We start from the raw sequence: 8222 nt of genomic DNA, 5'->3' as shown, positions 1-8222 counted from the left end.
TTAAGAAATTGACTAATGCCAATGGTTAATGCGATGGCAAACAACCTAAACTACTCATCCGCACGAAAATTGAAAAAAGCAATATCTAATTTTCTATTCAATTGCGATTCTACCTTAGGGGTTACCCGACTTTCCCCAACATAAAAGTCCGTTGAAAACTTCAGCTCTGGGAAAAACTGCAATACAATATTTCTAACCTATTCGCATTTATTCGCGTAATTATTAAAAAAAAAAATCTTTCTCGACGTAAATAATTTGATTTACATCCTACTAAAAAAATTCTAAAATAAAAGTTTTTTAACAGTTTAAATTGTTAAATTGTAGTTAAAAAATTTACCATACAGTTTCTTTTTATAATTATAAATTGTAATTTTAATTCTTTTGAATAGTATGAAATGTTTGCCTAAAAAAATTTTTAAAATTTTTTTATATTGGTTTGTTTGCAGAAAAGGTTTAACCCTTGGTATGCAGAAAAGCTTTAACAATATGTCACACTTTCATCACAAAGCCATAACCAAATGTTTATTAGTGTTTGTGGGAGCCCCCTTGATTTTATGACCGATTAAATTTTCACAGATTCAAAAGATGACATTGATTTTTTGATTATTTTGATTTCTTATTCTTGATTTTCTAGTTCTTTGTTTTGAGGAAGATATTTGGAAGAACCGCCTCACGGGAGGGGTTTTGATGGCCGATTTTGTCTATAATATTTTTGCTTAAACAATACATCCATAAAAACTAATGAAAAATATTATATTTTTTTGAAAATCCTCTCATTATTCATTTTAGATTCTAGATTCATTCATTCTAGATATTTTAAAATATTATTAGTTTTCTGTTCTTAATCACCTTCGAAAATAAGTCCTAAATTTTTAAAAATGGTTTACAAAATTTGTCTTATGAGGGCAAAAGCAATGAACTTAAGGGGAAAAGGGGAAGGCCAAAAGCAAGGGAACTTGAGGTTAAGTTTGCCGCAAAAAATTCTGTGTTTTTGTGAAAAAAATCTGACTTTTTGTAATTTTACCCACAAATGTGACGGTTTTCTGTGATGAAAAATTCGGTTTTTTTTGTTAAAAAAATGGCTATCGGAAATGTGACGGTTTTCTGTGATGGAAAAAGCATTGATTTCAATAAAAAGTCATAAGAAATCGTGTCTCTTTTACATTTTACTTGAAAAAAAAATCAATAAACAATTACAATCTAACCATGACTTTCCAATACTAAGTAAGAAATCCAAAATTAATGTTGACATAATCTGTGAATATTTTCAAAATTCGGTGTTCTGTGACACAGAATCTGTGATGAAAATTAGCTCGAAATTCTATGAAATTATAATTTTTTTGTGATTTAGACAACCTTGACCACTAACGCTTAGTTCATTAAGAAATGGACACTTTCCTTGGCTGGTAGCTAATTTCCTAGTAAAATTTTAAAATTAACGCATTTTTGAGATATTTACGATGCATGAGAAAAACGAAAAAAAAATTCACAGTTTTCTTCAAAATCCATTATTATTTGTTTATTTGATAGGTGGCAAAACTATCGATTATTCAAAAAATTTACGTGCACGAGTGGTGGAGAAGTATGCAAACACTGTAAAAATAACTACAAAGTTCGAATCATGCGTTGGAGTGGAGCACATGATCAGCAACTACAGTTAAGGATTATTAGAGAAGTCAAGGCTCATACCAGAATTTTTAATTTTTAATAAGCGAAAACTCAAGTGTATGTCCCGCAATTTTTTCTCCGATAAGCAAAAAGTGTTGCCTAGCTATAAGTCATTAAAATCTAACCTCAAACAACACATTTTTGCTAGTTCCAGATATCGTTATCTTATAGCTGGTACCGAGGCAAGGAGACAAATGATTTCTGATGGACGACAAAACTTGTGAAAAAATCTATTTCAAACAAATTCCAGCGGTTGAATCCTATAACATTTCTGTTCGTGGCAAGGTCCCTAGCAGATTCAAGTATTTATTTGCTGATTGTTTTTTAAAAAAATATAATGATTTGTCAAGACTCTGCTCCTGTAGAAAAACACAACTATTTTCAAAAAAAAACTTTGATTTTCAGTTCAAGAAATGAATTTACCGTAGTGATGGAAAGTGACTTGTTCGCAAAAGGTGTGCCAAAAAATTTTAATGAAAATTCCAGAAAATTGACTCACCTTCGGCGAAATTTTGTACCAAATCACTCAAGGCCTGAGACATTTCATTTTAAGACACTTATGAGGTTTCCACATTGATACTTATTTTTAATAGTAAATTTCGGTTTCGGATTGAATAATCCTTTCACATTGAAACTCATATCTTGGTTTAAAATACCCTACCTCGTCTTTAGAATGGGTTTTTATTAAGAAGTGTAACCAAAAAAGTTCAGAATTTGAAACCAACCATTATCACAAATTTAAAATATTCATTACAAATTTTCTGCTAATATTAAATACTCTTTAAAATACCAATTCCAGCCTCAGTTGATTTGTGTTTCTCGTTCTTCTTAATGCACAACTCCACATTCATACGGGATTTGATAAATTACACAAGGCCACAAATTCACATTTTTTTCCGAAGTGCACAGAACTTAAGAATTAATGTTACTTTGATTTATCGGCCTAGCGGTGAAAAGTGATGTCCTTTTTAGTAGGGACATCTAAAGATTATGAAATTTTTTTTTTTTTATATAGATGGATAGAAGGTTAGAAGAAATGAAAGATGGTGAAAATGAGCGGGTAGAATTTGTCTAGAAGCATACCATCACATACCAAATTTTTGTTCCTCACGAGCCTACTACTATGAAGTGGTAGATACAGATAGAGTTGCATCTACCACCACACATTAGTAGGCTTAGCGTGGTCCGCCCCACAAGCGAGAACTTGTAGTGCGGACGAACAAAAAGATGGTATGTGATCGCTCAGATAAGCTCCCTTTAACTCAGAAACGCATCTATCGATGTTTAAGTCTTCTCAGTTTGTTATCTTCGCATTCGTTACATGCGGGGTTTGCATGCGAAACGGTACGGTCGATAGTCTGATAGTGACCAACCACCGATGCTATGATGTCGTGTTTTTTTATTTCTTTTTGGCCAAAGTTATTTAATTTTATGAAGAGATTAACCACCGTAATTTTTGTTTGTTACTTTGATTTATCGGCCTAGCGGTGAAAAGTGATGTCCTTTTTAGTAGGGACATCTAAAGATTATGAAATTTTTTTTTTTTATATAGATGGATAGAAGGTTAGAAGAAATGAAAGATGGTGAAAATGAGCGGGTAGAATTTGTCTAGAAGCATACCATCACATACCAAATTTTTGTTCCTCACGAGCCTACTACTATGAAGTGGTAGATACAGATAGAGTTGCATCTACCACCACACATTAGCCACCACCACGCTAAGCCTACTAATGTGTGGTGGTAGATGCAACTCTATCTGTATCTACCACTTCATAGTAGTAGGCTCGTGAGGAACAAAAATTTGGTATGTGATGGTATGCTTCTAGACAAATTCTACCCGCTCATTTTCACCATCTTTCATTTCTTCTAACCTTCTATCCATCTATATATAAAAAAAAAAAAAAAAAAATTTCATAATCTTTAGATGTCCCTACTAAAAAGGACATCACTTTTCACCGCTAGGCCGATAAATCAAAGTAACAAACAAAAATTACGGTGGTTAATCTCTTCATAAAATTAAGAATTAATTTTTTTTTTTTAAATTGGATGCCCTGAATCCAAATATGCAATTAGTTTCAAGGTAGACCTAGGTATCTATGAACAGTACCAAGAATAATTCCAAGTAGCAATTTTGAAGCTTAATTTTAACGCTTTAGAAGTTCTCTTTCAATGTTTACAACAAAACATGGAATTCCTTTTTTTTTAATTATTTTTATCAGTTTCTTTGTCTCTCTCTCGCTTTCAATGGTCTATAACAACTCGTATTATTAATATTTGACTTATTGTGCTGAAATTAAAAAATCAACTTTTATAGGAAGAACTTTAATTTAAAATATGATTTTATCTCTGGCTTCCATCACTGGCACTCTTGAAGTAAATTCTAAGTTTTTTGTTAATCAATTTCAATCATCAACTCTGTGTTTTTAATAATTTCTCTTGTTAAAAATGAACTTTTTCCTCGAGAATTCACATTTCAAAACATGGTTTAATATTTAACAATTAACAATAAAGAAAAGACATGTAAATTAAGATCAATAAAAAATAACGAGTTTTATCATTTTGCTAAACCAGCTTTAATCATACTTAATTGCTGATCTGATCTGAAGTTCATTTTAGGATTCCGATTTTTTTTAATCTGGTGTTATATTTTTGTATTCTATTTCTGTGCACTAATTCTTATGTGCGAAGCTTGAAATTCAAGTAAATTAATAGTTTAGAAGAAGCAACTTAATTTTGAAAAAAAAAAATGATTAGCCTGATTTATTGTGTATTTTTGGTATTGTTATTATTTCTAGCTGAATTCGAATTTCGAAACAACCTCCCCTTGAGCTTAATTCAATCTTAAGAAGCGTTGTTTATATTTGGGGTTACCGGACAAATTCTAAGAACAGTGTGTGATAGTTATCCATTCTTGTAGCCTGCCTTGGCAATGATACCCTACAGTTTAATTGATATCTTGAATCAATCGTCCATCTTTAACCTTTAACTGATTATCGAACCTCCTTGTCCGCAGAGGCTCAACATATATGCACACTTTCTCCTTCCTTGAAAAATAATAACAATAAAACATTAAAGAAACCAAATGGACTGCAACCGACAAGAAGGTATATCTGGGGGAACAATGGCCGCCCCAAACTTGATTGGTGTAAGGTGGTGGAAGAATTAGAGGGAGAGATAAACGTATGTTTGTATGTATGCATGTATGTATGTAAGTTGTAAAGCATCGCGTAAACTTCACTCATAACCCCGCCACTTGCAGAGTTGCCGACCACTTTAAAATGACCGGCCACTCCGGGGCTCGCGCTCGAAGACCTCCACAGATGGAGCCAGCCTTTAGACAACTCTTTCGGTGGACGACGTCGCGAGTCACACATTTTGTGGCTTTCGAATTTCGAATTGTGGGGGTCTACGGCTCCACTTCTTCGGTTCCTACGTATGAGAGCTACTCAATTATAGAGATTTTAATCTGGCATTGGTTTCTTTTCACTTGTATACGGATCGAGGAAATCTGTTCATGCGCATTAAATTGAACGCACATTTTCAATCGGTCCAATGCAATCCGGCGGATGGCCAGGCGTTACGAATGACGTATGGAGTGTCAGTTTGACATTTTACCTGACAAAATGCATATCTCATCCAGTTATTTCAATTTGTTTCGTGTTTATAACTTTCTCTATATCAACTGAGCTTTATCTTTATATATAAAAATGAATGTTTGTCTGTCTTTTTGTTCCCTACAGACTCGAAAACTACTGAACCGATCAATGTGAAATTTGGGATGTAAGAGTTTATGGGGTCGCGGATGGTTCCTAAAATACTTTCAAACCGCTCCGACTTTGAGGAGGTGATATTCTTAAATCAAAATACAGATTTTTCATTAAAAAGATATTTTAAACAAACTCAAATATTATTAAAAAATTGTGTTAATATTTTGTTTCCCTAATATTTCGACCACAAATCACACATCTGAGAAGTGAGTGCACTCAAAATGAAGGTCTTAGAATGTATTTAATATTTTGAAAAAGTTTGGTCGGAAATGGTTTCTATAATACTTTCCAACCCTTCAGAATCCAAAAAGGAGAAGCTCCCATACAAAATTAACAAAACACACAATTCGAACAATTTTCAGAAACTACAGAACCGATCAATGGAAAATTCGGTGTGTAGCCGTTTTCAAGACCGGTTATAGTTTCTATAGCACTTTCAAACTCTTCCAAATTTATAAAATGGGGGCCTCCGTACAAAACTAACAAAAAAATTAAAAAATTTTAACAATCGCCGAAGAATTTTTTTAAATATGGCTCCTTCAACCTTCAAGTTACGTTGAAACTTAAGACAATCTAGAAGCTCAGATGCCATAAAAAATAGTTTGCTTTCGATTAATGTTGATATTTTAAATTATAAGATAGTTTATTTTAATGACAATAGTCTCAAAGAAATTATTTTGTTCCATGGAAATGGGTAGCAGAGCACACCGGGTCAGCTAGTCTACAATATATAAAAATGAATTTCTGTCTGTCTGTTCCTTATAAACTCGGAAACTACTGAACTGATTTGCACGAAACTTGGCAGATGTGGGTTTCTGCGGCTGAGGAAGGTTCCTATGATGGTTTAAGACCCCTATGCTTCACCGAAAGGGGAGAGGGGGCTTTGCATGTTTGCATAACTCGAGAACTTATCAAGCAAATGAAACCAAATTTGGCATGGTGGTGTGTTTGGAAACGACAAATGGAAACCGTTGCCAGCGACAATATTTGCTGCCTCTGGCATTGGGCAATTCTTGCAAATACACCATCTGATTTTTAGTAATCTACAGTCAATCGCAAAATTGATCGTACACACATGGTTTACTAACTCTTTTCATTTATTTGATGTGAAAAAATGGTTCAACATTTATGATTTTGATGCACATTAATTGTTTACAAATTTAGCTATTGACCTGATTGCGACGATTTTGAAAAACTTGTTTTGCTTATTTTGGGGCTTATTCTGCGAGGCGAGTGACGTGAAGTGACTTGGTTTTTTAGAGTCACCGTATTCTAGCAGGCGAATGCCGTGACTTCAATGAACTTTAGGTGACTTGAATGAACTTTTTTTAACTGTCACCGTATTCTCAGAGGCGAATGGCGTGACTCAAGTCGGTGCCAAGTGACTTTTGAAGTCGTAACCTATTACGCAGGTGACTCGGTAAAAATCAAGAAGGAAAGTTGCTGAATTCTAAGAAAATCGAGAGGAGGTTTTTATTGCCACAAAATAAGTGTGAAAAAGGACCAAATTTGAAAACATAACCAACATCTTTTGAATTTCTTTGAATATCTGCTTCATATTCTTGGGTAAATTTTTAAATAGTACAAAAAAAACTTAAACCACTTGAACTCTCATAGCTGGACTTCCACCCCCGCCGGCTGTTATGGAGAAAAGCTTTTCGCTACCCGAAACAATCAAATGCGCGAAACCCAGCATGATAGTTATCAAATTAGAGCCTTGCCAAGAGGCTGAGCTACGTAAATTATACACAAATTTTGTTGATGTTTCAAAATAGAAGGATTAAAAATTCCGTTTTTCTCATTTTTCTGTGTTTTTATTCTTTTCTTGGGTTTGGGTAACTTCCCGTTCGATTTTCTTTTGGTGTTCACAAGTACATTTTCACTGCCTTTTTGGCCATGGTTGGTTCAGCATCCACGGATTTCTCGTTCTATTCCAATTCCAACAATTAAATAGTTGAGGAGAAATGTCTAGAGAACAGCAGCAAATCTGGAATCTGGAATAAATTTAACATGTAATAATTATTAATGAAATTTAATTGGGTAAAACTACCTTTCTTTCTTAAGACCGGGATAAACACCAACCCATTGCATCTTCTACAATATAGCTGAAATGGAAAAAGAGTGGAAAGGTCTGTAATAAATTTAGTTTAAATAAAAATATAATTCGAAAAAATTACCTTTTTCCGGGCCCATTATTTTCTTTTCGAAAATATCTTTTGACAGCTCAGATGATTCATTTTGTAGCTTGTGGATGAACACAGTAGCAAAAATCAAAGAAATTTAATGGTAGGTGATGCATATTTTACGAATAAATTTAGACAGAGAAATAATCGTTACTTTTTATGCTGAAAAGAGCATTTACTACAGCTTGAGCTGAATACAATCACAAAAAATAGCTTAGGAAACAAATCAAAACTCGTTTTTATTAGAAATCTTTGCAAAATTGTGCCTGGAATCAATTAGATTTGCATTACCTGGGTATATACGCCCGTTGGGCAAAATTGATTTCAGATGAACTTCAATGAACTTTTATTCCATAAAGGGCAATTGATTTTTGAGGTACGCAATATTCGTTTCAACATATGTATTGGAAGTTTGAAAAAGTGTGCCTTATTTATTTAATCACAATTGTAAAAAAAAGTAGCATCTTCTTCTTCTATGATTTTCATTCAGACGATTCATCCCTTAAGAAAGTATCTAAATGTATTTATTTGAACGGCTATATCGGTGAATGTTACATTCTTTAAAGAAGAATATTTCAAGAATTCAAGATTTTATACTGATAAA

The 8222-nt window shown here is 33.3% G+C and overlaps 1 long non-coding RNA gene across 1 annotated transcript; it reads right to left on the bottom strand.

The window, feature by feature from the left end:
* Positions 1–7058: 7058 nt before the first annotated feature.
* On the bottom strand, positions 7059–7835 carry LOC129760414 (uncharacterized). The gene is made up of 3 exons (XR_008740341.1): positions 7613–7835; positions 7486–7540; positions 7059–7429 (listed from the first exon to the last, which is right to left on the bottom strand). It is a non-coding gene; the product is annotated as an uncharacterized LOC129760414 (long non-coding RNA).
* Between the last annotated feature and the right edge of the window lie 387 nt (positions 7836–8222).

The sequence above is a fragment of the Uranotaenia lowii genome, unplaced genomic scaffold, assembly GCF_029784155.1.
Source record: "Uranotaenia lowii strain MFRU-FL unplaced genomic scaffold, ASM2978415v1 HiC_scaffold_600, whole genome shotgun sequence".
Lineage (NCBI taxonomy): Eukaryota > Metazoa > Arthropoda > Insecta > Diptera > Culicidae > Uranotaenia > Uranotaenia lowii.
This window is presented reverse-complemented; position numbering and strand designations above follow the sequence as displayed.